The sequence below is a fragment of the Chrysemys picta genome, chromosome 12, assembly GCF_011386835.1.
Source record: "Chrysemys picta bellii isolate R12L10 chromosome 12, ASM1138683v2, whole genome shotgun sequence".
NCBI classification, from domain to species: Eukaryota; Metazoa; Chordata; order Testudines; family Emydidae; genus Chrysemys; species Chrysemys picta.
In genome coordinates, this window is record NC_088802.1 from 17,698,273 (window position 1) to 17,713,509 (window position 15,237).

Consider the following 15,237-nt stretch of genomic DNA (forward strand, 5'->3'; position numbering starts at 1 on the left):
GCAGGGAGCAGCTGGGACCCACACATGTGCACACTGGGCTAGGGTGACCAGACAGCAAGTGTGAAAAATCAGGACAGGGGGTGGGTGGTAATAGGAGCCTATATAAGAAAAAGACCCCAAAATTGGGACTGTCCCTATAAAATCGGGACATCTAGTCACCCTAGCACACCCCCAGGGAGTGGTGGGGACCCACACATGTGAAACGGAGCCATTTTTAGTTCAGGCCCATCTTTTTAAAAAAGAACTTTAGGTAGGGTTAACATACATCCATATTTTCCCGGATATGTCAGGCTTTTTGGTTCTTAAATCGCCGTCCAGGAAAATACGGACATATGGTAACCCTATTGGTACAAAAAATACATACTGTGGCACATCCCGTATATCAGAACTTTTTATAGGGAACCGGTTGTTAAATTTTTGGCAGCTCATCACTGGCCGTACCTGTTAGCCTTTTGGTGTTCTGAACAATTATTAGCTATTATTCTAACAGAAAGTGAGATGGATTGGGTATGAGCTAAAGATATGACAGTCTTAACTCCTCTGCTGACAAAACCTGAAAATAACCTTTTCCTTCCATATGTTTCTGGATGGTGCACAGCTGTAGTCAGCTCAGTTAGGGCCCAGCTGGCCCTGATAAGAGGGCTATGGGACAGAAGTTGGAGAAGTACCTGAAGTTGAGCAGTGCTGGGGAAGGGGAAGGGCAAGGGGAGCGCCAGCCTTTTACTCTGCATCTATCACCTGGTGCTAGATCAGGGGTTGGCAACCTATGGCATGCATGCCAAAGACGGCACGCGAGCCGATTTTTAATGGCACGCTGGAGCCTGCTGGGACTCCAGCGTGCCATTAAAAATCCTGCCCAGCCCAGCCCGCTCTCCTCTGCCCTCCGCTCCCCTCGTGGGGGCAGGGAGCAGAAGCATAGCCGTGCACACGGGGTGAGCAAATGGCCCCACTCTCCCGGCACGGCAAGCTGCGGGGTCCACGCTCCTGGGCCAGAGCGCCGGGCTGAGCGCAGCAAGCTGCCGGCCCCTCTCCCACCTTCCCCCTCCCCTGGAGCCCTGCCGCCACGCACACAGCGCTCTGGGGGCCGGGGGTGCGCGCTCCCGCAGGGCAGTATTTGGCTCTGCAGGGAGGCAGAAATGCTCCCCGCTCAGCCGGAGCTCTGCTGCCGCACACGCAGCGCTCTGAGGGGCGGGGCTGTGCTCTCCCACGGGACAGTGTATCTGGCTCTGCGTGGAGCCTGATGGTAAGGGGTCCGGGGCCGGGGGGGTTGGATAAGAGGTGGGGGCAGTCAAGGGACAGGGAGCAGGGTGGGGTCCCGGTGGGGGGGTGGTTAGGGGTGGGGGGTCTCTGGAGGGGGCAGTCAGGGAGCGGGGGGGTTGGATGGGGCATGGAAGTCCCGGGATCTGTCAGGGGGCAGAGGGTGGATAGGGGTCAGGGGACAGGGAGCAAGGGTCCTGGGGGGGCAGTTAGGGTGGGGGGGGTCTCTGGAGGGGGTGGTCAGGGGACAAGGAGCTGGGGGGGGGTTGTATGAGTCGGGAGTTCTGGGGGTCCTGTCAGGAGGCGAGGAGTGGTTGGATAGGCATGGGAGTCCCGGGGGTATGGCTGGTGGCGGGGGTGTGGATAAGGGTCGGGGCAGTTAGGGGACAGGTAGGAGGTAGGGTCCAGTCAGGGGACAAGGAACAGGGAGGCTTAGATAGGGGGTGGAGTCCTGGGGGGCAGTTGGGGACAGGGGTCCCAGGACAGGGTAGTCAGGGGACAAGGAGCAGGGGGGTTGGGAGTTCTTAGGGGGCAGTCACCCAGCCCTCTCCTCTGAACCCTGACCCCCCCACACACACACCCTGCCCTCTGCCCTGAGCCCTGTACCTCCCTCATACACACCCAGCCCTCTGCTTGACTCCTTCATCCCACCCCCCACAACCCTAGCCCTGACTCTGGCACCCCCACACATACCCAGCCCCCCCCTGCACTGACACCTGCACCCCCCCCCACATCCCCACCCCCACCTGGAGCACCAAACGGGAGCTCCTGCACCCCCCCCCACATTCCCATCTGCACCCCTCGCATCAAATGGGAGCTGCCCAGGTAAGTGCCCCACACCCAAACCTCCTGCCCCAACCCTGAGCCCCCTCCCTCATTTTAGCTGCTGGCCCGACCCTTCACCCCCAGCCCTGTGCTTAGTTAACTCCCACCCTCAGCTCAGTGCAGAGAGAGGAAGAGAATGGCCAGAACAAGGAAGAAGGTAGGTACCCACTGTATGTGGGGAGGGCCGGGACCCCAGACTGGCAGCGGGCTGAGCGGATCCAGCAGCTGGGATCCCGGCTGGCAGGAGCCGGCGGATGGAACCTCTGAGTGGCAGTGAGCTGAGCCGCTCAGTCCACTGCTGGTCTGGGGTCCCGGCCGCCGGCCCCGCACAGCCCACCGCTGGTCTGGGGTTCTGGCTGCCGGCCCCGCACAGCCCGCTGCTGGTCTGGGGTTCTGGCTGCCGAACCCTTGCCAGCCGCAGGCCTCACTCAGCCCGCTGCCGGCCTAGGTGAACAGAACCCCAGACCAGCAGCGGGCTGAGCGGGCCGGCGGCGTAAGATCAACATTTTAATTTCATTTTAAATGAAGCTTCTTAAACATTTTGAAAACCTCGTTTATTTTACAATAGAACACTAGTTTAGTTATATAATATATAGACTTATAGAGAGAGACCTTCTAAAAAACATTAAAATGTATTACCGGCACGCGAAACCTTAAATTACAGTGAATAAATGAAGACTCGGCACACCACTTCTGAAAGGTTGCCAACCCCTGTGCTAGATAGAAGTTGCTGTGCCTCCCACCTCTCTTGTGTGGTGTAGTGGACAAAAGAGATAGAGAAATGATTTTTGCAAACAAACAGCAGATTTATTTAAGGGAAGTAACATCGTGAAAAGGAAAAAATCATGAACTATAAAAAACGTAGGCCCTAAATAACTGGAACCTATAACGAACAGCCCCCGAGCAGTGGGTGCTCACACCATTTTTTTCCAAGACGCATGTGCCAAAGTTCTGAGGTAAGTAGCTCTCTAGCAGACAGTTTTAACTTGTTCCAAATGTCTGTTAGCCTCTTTATGGAACTTTGGACAGAAAGAAACTTCACTCATTCTTGGAGACCAAGCTGTCCTTTGTCTCAGACCCCATGATGGACATCTAAACTCCATTATGGGAAATGGGGTAACCTGCCCCGAACATGTACAAATAACAGTAAATGTAATAACAAACAGCTAAAAGTGCATAAAACGTTGTGATAAACATCCAAATGACTATGTTGAGAATGAAATGAACAAAAACCCATGCAACACTTCTGGTCTAGGGGTACCAAAGTATGACCGAGGGGGTACCTCTGGCCCCATTTGCTTTGTATGTCATAGGGCATCAGCCTGAGAGCACAGTATGAGAAATTTCAGAGGTAACAAACCTTTATGGATGATTGATGCCCTGTCATAATTTGTTACCATTGTGAAATCTCCATTGAAAATGTGGACACAACTATACTGAGGTATTTTTAAAAATATAAAACCTTCCCTGTTGTAACAAAAGATGGAAACAAGAACATTGTAGGTTTCATTTCAACTATTTTTATAAAAAATAATCTGAACATATTTATAGATAGTTAATGCTTTTTTTCTTTACTGAAATTTAATGTAAGGTTACACTTCTCTTCTCATTTATATTTCAGAAGTGTTTGCTGAAGAAAACAAAAATACTGCTCTTAGCAAATTCCTTATTTCAATGTACATTTTAGTTAAATAACTGAACTATGCACACTTGATGCATCTGTACCCTTTCTCCTCAGCATTCAGGTTTTCTTCAGTGATTCCCTCGGGAAGGCAGGCTATGTGTGCCCACCTCTCGCAAGAGTCGCACTGCACTTTTGATAAGTAAGAAGTGAGAATGTGAAATCCAAAAAATAATAATTGTACAGATAACTTCAACTAATGTAAAAGTTAATAACTAATATTCCTTCAACATATTATCATTAATCAAGATCTGACTATCAGCAGCAGTGGAAATATTTGCTACTGTGGAATTATTACAATAATCGTGATCTTTAGGCAGGTAATTATGTTTGGATAATATGCAACTGTTTGTCTTCAGCCATGAGTTTTGTTCTTGTACTGCCTTCTCCTTACAGATCTGTTCCAATATATCATACCTTTTTTTCCCCTTACCATTATTCCATCTTCATGTATTTTTTTGCAAGTTAGATAATTGCGGTGTAGGCAGTAGTCCTCCACGCTCTCTGAAAAAAAACCAATGAAATGTTGTCAAATGATGGTTATATTATGACCCAAACTGTAAATAGAAATTTTGATTTATTCCTTATTGTTAACATCTCAAAAAACATTCCGTTGTTTGCAAATACTTTTCCTTTTTCGAGGGTTCATTGTTTACATTTTTTGGGGAGACCCAGTCTCTGATTCTCCAAATCTTGGTTTCCTGCTAGTGGCTACAACAATATCCAAATACATTTCACTGAAAAGTCAATAGCAACCATTCATTACCACCGCATTTTGAACAATACTTACAGACCTTTTCTCAGGTAGATTCACCATGACATAAACAAATCTGTGACATATCACACTGGAGGTGTATTAAGGCAACTCTTTGTCATCTGACTTTATTCCGCTCTTTCAGTTGTCCTCCCATATGCTATGGGCCCACTATGGATATGTAACAAAGTTATTACCTGACTCTTTCATTAAGAGAATTGCTATTTTTCTTCTAAATGTAGTTAGATCCTCTTGTGTTGTTTCTACAGAACTGATCTCTTTATGCTGCAAATATGTTTCTGCAAACTAATAGCACTTGGAATTAGAAAACAAGATGACAATCATGACTATAATCAATATTGAACATTTGGCATTGAATACCTTTAGGATTAGTGGTCCGCAGTTATGCCCATCAATTTGTCTGTGGTGGTCCAGTATTTTGGTTTTCCAATTCTCCTTCAGTTTTCCATTTCGTTGATAGAGGAAAGACCTGTAATTTGAAGGAAGTACAGTAGTCGACTCCATAAGAGGGTTTTTCTACTTGCAATGACTGAATGATCACATGTATGCACTTGGTTTCATATAATTGTATCAGAGTCCTATGCTAAACACATCCCTTGCTTTGCTGTGGACAGTGTTACTACTAACACCTTATGACTCGTGCTACATACTAGTGTTTTGTGCCTGCTTTCAATGAAGTAGTTATCCAGCCTCAAATCACAAAAGTTCACTCAATGTCTATTATTAAGCCTAGTCAGCATAAGTTTCCATTTCTCTTTATTGCTGGAAGACATTATCCTCATTGCAACAGTTGTTCTAAAATAACTGTCACGATTACAAAACACGTGAACTGTCAAAGTAAATGTCTAAAAATCACCTCCAATTCCTCAGGAATTCTCTTTCATCGGTTTTCTCATTACCCCAGGGATCAATTATTAACATCTCTTTGGTTTCCATTAGAGTTATCTGTAAGTGAACATGCATCAACATCTCAGTGGAAATCTGATAATGTCAACAAATATCTAATGATTTTCCTAGACATTGCAGGAAGATAATATCATTTTTAATGTGTCACTTACACACATGAGACATTTATATTGTCAGTTCCTTCAATACAACAGTGCACATTTTATCCTGTATATTCAAATTGCCAACAGAATAACAGTCTTATCACTAGCATTTTATTTTCAAAATTGCAGTCCTCAGAATGTAAAGACTTAAATTACAGTTCCATTTTCCTTTATTGAAATTATTAAATATTGTATAAAGCAAATTATGTCACTGGTACGCAGCTGTATCAGATTTCTATGAAAGAATATATTAAGGTCACACAATGCCAAAGTATAACAATGGAAAGCATCTTACCACAATAACCCAGTGATTTTGAGCATTGACTGGAAGCAATAATATCTCTCTTTGCAGAGTTCCACTCTGTGATCATTGGAAAAAAAGAGAATGAAAATGCAGTTATACTTGTCTGTGAAGCAAAGCATTCAGTGGGGATAACATTGTATTACACAATTTCAGTACATGCTTACTAATACAATACATGCTTATTAATCTTTCACGAACATAGCATAATATGGGTCAGGCATGGCAGCAAAAGGAAGTGGTGGAAGGCAGGCAGATTAGCCCCAGGATAATCAGGCCCCTTTTCCGTTGGTAATTGTTCCATGTTAATTGGAACACCTGTGGCCGATCAAGTTACCTGGCAGAACCTGTTAATAGCCTCCCCTGCAGCCAGCTAGGGCTGCGTGATGAGAGCTGTGTGAAGCAGGTGTGCCACTGGAAAGCTGCCCTGTGCAGATGCTGACAAGCACCAGGAGGGGAAAGCCACAGTACAGAGGGAAAGGGCAGGGGAAACACTGCCTAACAGGGCGAACAGCCCTTCTGAGTCCCAGAGGTCTGAGGGAAGAGACCTCCACCAGAGGGGAAAGACTCAACTGGGTGTCTGCTCTGTGAACCCCATGCCTGGAGGGGCTACCAAAGACAAGTCTCCTCTCCCTCTCCCCCCTGTCAAGGAGCTTGGGAGGAACTCTGCTCAGGCAAGGTGTTCTGACAAGCCTTGGTGAATGGGGAAATTCTGATGGAGAGAGGAATACCCCAGCCTGCCGCTAACCAAAAGCATGGAACCCACCGAGGAGGAGAATGAGTTCATCCACAATAGTTTTTGCTGTTTCCTAAGACTGCTTAACTGCCTTTCTGAAAATGGGAATTTGCCCATGTGGGGCATGTTAATATTTACCTTTTCCATTTTGATTTGGCTTGCTCTGCCTGACAGAATGCTAGGAGCAACGACTGCCGAGATGGCTTCTACCTGTTAATACTCAAGCAACTTATTAATGTGTCACACAAAAACACATGGTAAATCATTTAAAAGAAGGCATGGAAGAGATCCTTTTTGTTACCAAAAACATGAAATATAGTTTATAAATCTTATGTTATTAAAACTGAATATTCTATGGCGTACTTACTTTTAAAACTGATTATGCAGTGCATAGGCTTCGGTTTATATCATGGCCCCACTGAACTGCATATCACAACTAGTGTGGCTTTATTCATGTCACGGACTGTATCTCTGGTATATACCTCAAATTACTTCTGATTACGTGTTTGGATGCAGTAAGTACATACATATTTTCAGTAATTAGAGGTTTGTAATGACAGTTCCAGGCCCTGTGCAGTCAGACATGTTTTATCACATATTCATCTGATAGTCGGATTATTGATATACTTGATATTGCCATATAGCATCACAATAAATGACCTACCTTCTCACTTGCTTTCTCAACCAAGCAATGCAAATACACATCAATAACCTACAACAGATGATGAAAGAAGAGTTAACATTTCAAAAACATCTGTTGAATCAGTCCAGTCAGCTTCCATGTTTACAGCTATTTCAATGTACGTTATCACTCAGCTGTCCTTCTTGCATCAGGTCACACAATTGTTTGTCATACAAATTGATTTTTCTTACTTTGGCCTCCAGTCTGTATGTAATCTTGTGGGTCATTACAAGTTTTACTGGGGAAAAAATATATATATATTGCATGTGACCATGTGGCCATTCCTACATGGAAATTATTGACCTGCTTGATAAATGGAAGTGTGTCAACAAATTCTTTAAAAACAACTGTGTGGTAAGCAATACCTTTGAGAAGCCATTCTCTGTCTTCATCATCCTCCATAACCACGTAATCAAAATCACCTGGATGACTGCTTGAAACTCCTGACACTACACACTCCTCCTTTTCCATGTGTGTGACCTCCACTTGGCTGTTGTGAGGCTTGTGAGATACATTTCCTCCTATTTCTCCTACCTCTGAGGTTTTGACATTTTCATCCACAGCAGTTTCCTTTTCCATGTTTCTCTGTGATATATGTTCCTCACCTAATGTTGGAGGCTCTTTAAATACTTTTAGGTGGGAGATACTGTAAAATCTTGCTACACCTTTCCCTGACTTGTTTTCTAATTGAACTCTTTTGCCCTCTACAGTGGCAATTTTGTCCAAAACTCACCTTTATGCTTTTCAATGTGATATCAAGATTTAATTCCTTGCCCACTTTCTGGCAACGTGGACATCGTGAAACCTACATAGTGAAAACAGAATAATAGGATGACATTAAATGTCTTTTATGACAGTATTATTGCAAAGTAATTCTCCATTTTGCAGAAAATGTATAATTACTGTTCTTTACAATGTAACTGTAAAACTTATATTAAAAATATAAAGTAAATATTACAGGATTTAGTTTTACTCCAGTACGGACCCAATCGGCGATGTCATTTGTCATCCCAGGCCAATAGTATATTTTGTTCATGGTTATTGTTGTTTTGACTATTCCTTGATGTCCACACTGTGCACTGTCATGAAATAGTTAAAAGTGTTCTAGGGCTTGTTTCATTGTGTGCACAACAACCAACTTTTTTCCTTTGGCATGATGGAAAAGTGTCCCATCTGATCATGAAAGAAGATGGAGATATGATTATGACATCAACTGCTGCACTTAAGCCAGATGTGGGCAAGCTACCGCCCGTGGGACCCTCCTGCCCGGCCCCTGAGCTACTGGCCTGAGAGGCTAGCCCCCGGCCGGCTCCTCCACTGCTGTTCCCCCTCCCCCACAGCCTCATCTCACTGCGCCGCCACGGCCTGACCAGTGCTCTGTGCTGCGTGGGGACAGGGAGCAAGAGGGGTGGATGGGGCAGGAGTCCCGGGGGAGGGGGCCTGTCAGGGGGTGATAAGCAGTTGGATGGGGGGAAGGGGCCAGGCCACGTCTGGCTGTTTGGGGAGGCACAGCCTCCCTAACCAGCCCTCCATACAATTTCAGAAACCCGATGTGGCCCTCAGGCCAAAAAGTTTGCCCGCCCCGACTTAAGCAATTATCAGATATTTCATAAGTCAGATTCATTATAAGACATATGCATATACAAGAAATCTGAATACAGTATATGTCATCCTGCCTTTAATAGTGGGTGGTGTGATTTCAATATATGACTATAAATAGATGTTAAATAAACATTTTAAACTGCAAGTCACTGCTCAATGAACAGTTATGGGCTTTGGTTTGTAGGATACACTGAATGACATACTTGAGAAATTAAGATAAAAAAAATTAGTCTGTTTTGCTAATATCTATATTACATGAAACTGAGTGCAGAGCACAGCACACAGAGCCAACTGGCTGCCCGTGAGCCTAGGAGCTGCTTCTCTTAGGGTGACCAGACAGCAAGTGTGAAAAATCAGGTCGGGGGTGGGGGGCAATAGGAGCCTCTATAAGAAAAAGACCCAAAAATCAGGATAAAATTGGGACATCTGGTCACCCTAGCTTCTCTGGCACTGCTGCCGAGAGGTGCACAGAGCCACAGAAGGCTTGGAGTCTGCCTTAGCCCTGCTGCAACGCCAACTGGACTTTTACCAGCCCAGTCAACATTGCAGCCTGGAGCTGCTGGAGCCCCTTTTCTACCGGGTGTTCTGGTGGAAAACTGGACAGCTGGGAAACCCAGGTGGGGAAATTGCAGAGTGTGTTGAACCAGAACAAGGATTGCTGTGGGGTTTGTCTACGACACAGAAGCGGGACTGAGGAGGCCCTCTTGCAGTAGGCAAAGGAAATGTGAAGAAAAGTAGTGATGCTAATCCTGGTCCCAGTTAAGGTAAATTGAACACTTCAGGTAAACCCTGTGTTGGGCGATCAGGAACATCACGTATATACTGAAGAATTCCATTGCAGAAAAATAATTGCTTACCTTCCAAGGAAAATCTGGAAGCAAATCTACGCAGGTTGAGTCTGCCTGATTTATTCATTCCTTCTGGATATGTGTTGTTCTTTTTATAGGCCAATACACATGCAATTTTTTCCTCAAATGATTTCACTGAGTATTGATCACAGAAGAGAACATTACACGCTGTTAACATTCACAAAATTGAGCGTGACCCTGTCCAGCTCCCGCTCCCGGCTCTGATTCCCAGGTGCCACAGCCCTGCCAGCACCGGTCCCAGAGCAAGAGAAGCGTGTGACTCAGCGCGGGTCCCTTTAAGAGCTGCTGGTGTACGGCTGGCAACGGAGCGAGCTTCACGGCCAGAAGCAGCAGGCGGCGAACCGGGGAGGTCCCCGAGTAGCACATGGAGCCGGAGCCCAGCATGGCGGCTTCAGCCTAGGGAGGCCTGCTTGCACCCGGTCCCCGCCTGCCTCTGCCCCACGGGAGTCCAGCCCCAGCCCTGCTCTGCGCCCTGCCCAGGCCGGGGGTAGACGGATGGGACTGGGATTCAAACACGGCCATTCCGAGGGGATTCAAAACTGGGCAGGTTGCAGAGCTATGTGCATGAATTCAAAGTATTTCCAGCTAACAAAGTCTGGCAGCGTTAGATCCATGGTAATCACATTTCATTTGAAATAATGAGAATACCTGTAATATTTTAAGCTTTCGTGGACTACAGCGAAAGCTTATGCTCTAATAAATTTGTTAGTCTCTAAAGTGCCACAAGTACTCCTGTTCTTTTTGCGGATACAGACTAACACGGCTGCTACTCTGAAACCTGTAATATTTTAACTCAGTAAATCACAGTAACTCGACAGGAAATAGAACAGCACAAGAATGAGAATTTTTTAAAAAAGAAGAAGAAGCACAAGCAGGGGTATTTGATGACACGGTGCTATATATTTGGAAAATATTATATATCTATGGAAGCCCGCTTCTTACCTGCCTTATCTGCCACACTGATGTTTAGACCAGGGAATTCCTTTCCTAATCAAGGTGTTGGTGAAAAAATCAGATTTCTGATATTCTGGAGAATCTGACATACTTAAACCCATGTAACACACATATCTCCATGATCACTGGCAGGAAAATCTTTTAAAATCAAAAGCAGGCATTTGAACAAAACACCTCATAATCATGACAATTATTAATGAGATAGGAATCTCTGGATAAAATGCTTTTAAAGGAAAGAAACCTGGGCAGCAACTAGATTTGTCAGTTTTTCTCACCCCAGTGGAGATTACAGTCCTTCGTAGACAGGTTTGTTCCTTCAACCTGGGCAAATCTCCTGTGTTGTACTCTTGTCTTCTTCTCAGTGTCTTGGTTGCAGAATAGGTAGCAAAAGAGTCTGCTATGTCACCAGACTCTCTCTTTTCTATGATCAGGTCATGTGCTTTTAAAACAAAAGTCCAGGAATGGCTGAGATGCATCCGAAGAAGTGGGCTGTAGTCCACGAAAGCTTATGCTCTAATAAATTTGTTAGTCTCTAAGGTGCCACAAGTACTCCTGTTCTTTTTGTGTGATATTGGTGTCTTTGTTAAAGCAGGGGCGTTTACAAAAAAGTCATGCAGGTGAGTGAATGCATTTTAGCTCAATGGCTGGACATTGGCTGGTGATGGGCTAGTTTACACCCCGGCTGGGCGTTGGTTACTTTGCTTCTTGTTGTCTTTGGTGGGGGATCATTGAAAGACTGCTTTCCAAAGTTACAGCATGCTTTACTGACCAGCATACAACACAATTCTCATAACTTCATCTGCATTAATGATACACGTATATGAATAGAGAACTGACTTTCAGCAGATCATAACCTTTCCCCTGATACCTTACAAGGTAAGATCACAATTCTATGAAAATGAGGAATATGGGGTACACTCCACCAAGGTATAGAATGTCACAGATTCCTGTGAAACTTATGAATCCTTGAGGGGGCCACTCAATCCTTGAGGGAGCCACTTAGGGATCTGGGGCAAAATCAGTACTTCGTCCTGCTAGTGAAGGCAGGGGGCTGTGGCAGCAAAAAAAGCCCCCAGTGGCCGAATTTGAGAAATGCTGCCCTAGTGTATCTGCTGGGCAGTATCTCTGTCAGTGGGAGACGCTTTAAAAAAAAAACACCTCCCCCAGCCCTGGAAGCTCTGGTCTGGGCATGGGCAGAAGGTATAATAGGCCAGGGAGGCCTGGGCTGTGGTGGTCCTGCCTACGCTCATCTCTTCCCCTCCCTGCTTCGGGCCCCTTCCCTGAGACCCTCCACTGCCTGCTGAGTCCCTCCTCCACTCCACCTCCCCCTGCCGGAGGTTCCCACCGCTCGCTGTGTTCCTCCTCTGGACGGCCTGGGCAGGCAGCTCGGATGGCTCGGGCTGGTCTTATTGGAAATTCCAGGAGGCGGCTGGGTGCCTCCCCCAGCCTTGCGGGAGGAACCACTGGATCTCCGGACCCAACTGAATTCAGGTGACAACTAAGGGATAACAGGGATGGGAGTGGGGGGGTTACAAGTTCAGAACTAGGGATCCAGAAGGGGACACCAGGAGAACCCTGGACAACACCCACTGCTCCTCAAAGCTGTCTAGGGAGCCAGGGGACGCTGCCCAGAGGAACTCTGCCCAGGTGCGTGAAATAAGAGAGGAACTGAAATAGGCCCCACAGTCGCAGAGCGCCCACTCATCCGGCATCTTCCCCCGGTATTGTAAATGGCCACTTTGGCCAGTGCCAGGAGGACGTTGATGGGGTCTCGTGACTTCGTGGGGCCACGGACAGGGTGTGAATATATGAAGAGGTGTGGGGTAAAGTGCAACCAGAACCTCAAGAGGAGACTCTGGAGGAGCCGGAATAGGGGCTGCAACCTGGCACATTCTAGATAGGCGTGTGCCAGGTTCTCCCTCATGGTGCAAAGGGGACAGGTGTTGGGAATGGGGGTGAACTGTACCAGGTACATACCCGTGCTCACAGCTTCATGGAGCCTCCAACTGATATTCACGGTGGGCCGTGGGACCAGGCTGGAATATAGGCTGGCCCACCAGGGTTCCTAACCCTCTACAGGTGGTAGAAAGTCCCGCCACCTGGTATCCAGGCAGGACACAAGGGTGAGGAAGTGAAACGTGTGGAGCATGAGCTTGTAAAGTTGTTCCCTCGGCGTTGTTCGGAAGCGAACCGGCTGCAGGACTCGCAGACAGATCGGGTTATGGAGGAGAGGAGGCTCACAGGACAGGGACCTGATGAAAAAGTTTGGAGTGCCTGGGGTGAGGGGTGGGCAGGGAACACCCTCTCGCAGGACCTGCTCAAGGAATACCCAAGAGGTGGGGGATAAGGATGCCCCCACCTCCTTGAGTATGCACAGGGGAGTCTGAAGTGTGGAGAGCCCCATGCAATGACCGAGCGCTCAGGTATCCACATATCTCCCTGTTAGTTACAGATAACACAGAAGAGTCACATTCATACTCACTTTGGGACTGGGTTATGACATCCCCCTGAGTAAACATATCCATCATGATCAAACAGCATACCAACATTGTTATAAACTGGACTTCCAAGATGTTACAGGTTCTGCTCTTCTTCCATTGCTTTTTTGATTTGGAGCTTAAGTCTGGCAGTTTCTTGTTGCATCTGGTGAACCCTCTGCTCAGCAGCCACCGTTCCATACACATCCCGTCAGCTTCTCTGGCTCTTTCTTCAACTTGCTTGGCTCTCGCTTTGGCTTCTTTTTCCAGCTGGGCCAAGACTTGCTTCTCTTGCATTCTAGTGACACCTTCCTTGACACACTTTGTACAAGATTTGTTGTAATTACAGAACAGTAGTACAACAATGATCTACATAGTCACATTTTATCAGATAAAGTCACACGGTTAAATCTTAGTCTTTGTTGATAAACTCCTGTTTGTTTTCACTACAAATATATCTCAGTGCTGTGATGTTATATTGGCGCTGATCCTCAATTGACTCAAACAAGCTGGCATTGTCCCTTTGGGGACAGTTTGCATGGGAACAGGACACTACAGAAGAACAATAATGGTTTGAACTCAGGGTCTGGTTGGGAAGCGTGGCCTAGTGATCACGGCCACAACCCTGGACTGCCAAGGGGATATTGGGGAGGGGATCCCGGGCCCTCCCACTCTTCCAGGCTCTGACCCAGGGCTCTTTTAGCTACCAGTAACCTGGCAACCAAGACTACTTAAGTCTGTCCTCCCTGGGCCTCTTCCTTTCATCTCCCACCCTGGGGTCACCTCAGTCCAAGGCCTTCACCTGATGGGAAAATCCAAATGCCAAGGAAGCAAGAGGGCATCGCCACTGTCCAGGGCCACAGAATACGTCCCTCTCTGCTTGTCTATGTGGAGGGTCCTCCCTTTTCTCACAGAGGGCCCCTTTAAGCAGCTGTATCAGAGACTTTAGGTTTCACAGTGCTCTGCTCTACTGGAGCTGTGGACTGCAGGTCTGCTCATCTTCAGCACTGCTCCCAACTGCACTAATTCGCTGCCTTTTAATTCCTCCAGCAGATGGAGCATTTGCTGCAGGTGTGGCAGGGCAGAGCTGGCTGAGCCCAAAACGAGCCCTTATGCCCTTGCTGCTCAGTGTGGGGCTGGTGCACACCCCATCCATAGGACACTTCAGAGGAGCTCAAGGAAGAGGCTGCGCCTAGTGTTAACCTGCACGGCAAAGTAAGGACTGGCAGAGCCCTGGGGAGTTTGTGTGGGGAGCTAAAGGCTGGAGGTGACAGGGAACCGACACCCAGCTCAGCAGCAACATGTCCCCCTCGCACTGAGGCAGGGGGCTAACAAAGAGATTCACAGTCCAGGACATCCTGAGAAAATGTCACAGCCGGAACCTGCAGAGTGTGGAGCTCAGACATCTTGAAATAACACCTCCAAGGGGCTTAAAAACACAAAAACAAACAAACAAGAAAACCCAACTCCAATGGTGGGGATTCCACAAGCTCCCTTGGAAGCTATTCCAGAGCTCAAATACCCTCCTGGTTAGAAAGTTTTCCTAATCTCTACCGTAAATCTCCCTCCCTGCAGCTTAACACTTTTAGGGTCCTCCCTTCAGTGGCCATGGAGCACAACTGATCCCCAGTCTCTGTATAACAGCCCTTAGCATGGCTGCAGACCATCCCCAGTCTGCTTTTCTCAAGACTAATAGACCCACTTCTTTTAGCCTTCCTCCACAGGTCGGGTTTCTGAACTTCTGTTCATTTTCTGTTGCTCTCCTCAATCCAATTTGTCCTCATCTTTCCTAAAGTGTGTGGTGCCCAGAACTGGACACAGGACTCCAGCTGAGGCCTCCCCAGTGTCCAGCAGAGCAGGACAATGACCTCCAGCAACTTACATACACCACTCACATTAATACACCCCAGAACGATACCAGCCTTTTCCCCAGCTGCGTCAATGGGTGACAGCCAGACAGCATCTGAGTGAGTGCATTAAAGACCATTCGCCCTCCCCCACCATTATTCAAGACAAGGGACGCTGGGAG

The 15,237-nt window shown here is 47.0% G+C and overlaps 1 long non-coding RNA gene across 1 annotated transcript; it reads right to left on the reverse strand.

Moving 5' to 3' along the window:
• Positions 1–2,964: 2,964 nt before the first annotated feature.
• LOC103306028 (uncharacterized) lies at positions 2,965–8,015 on the reverse strand. The gene is made up of 4 exons (XR_508656.4): positions 5,883–8,015; positions 5,395–5,483; positions 4,899–5,007; positions 2,965–4,267 (listed from the first exon to the last, which is right to left on the reverse strand). It is a non-coding gene; the product is annotated as an uncharacterized LOC103306028 (long non-coding RNA).
• Between the last annotated feature and the right edge of the window lie 7,222 nt (positions 8,016–15,237).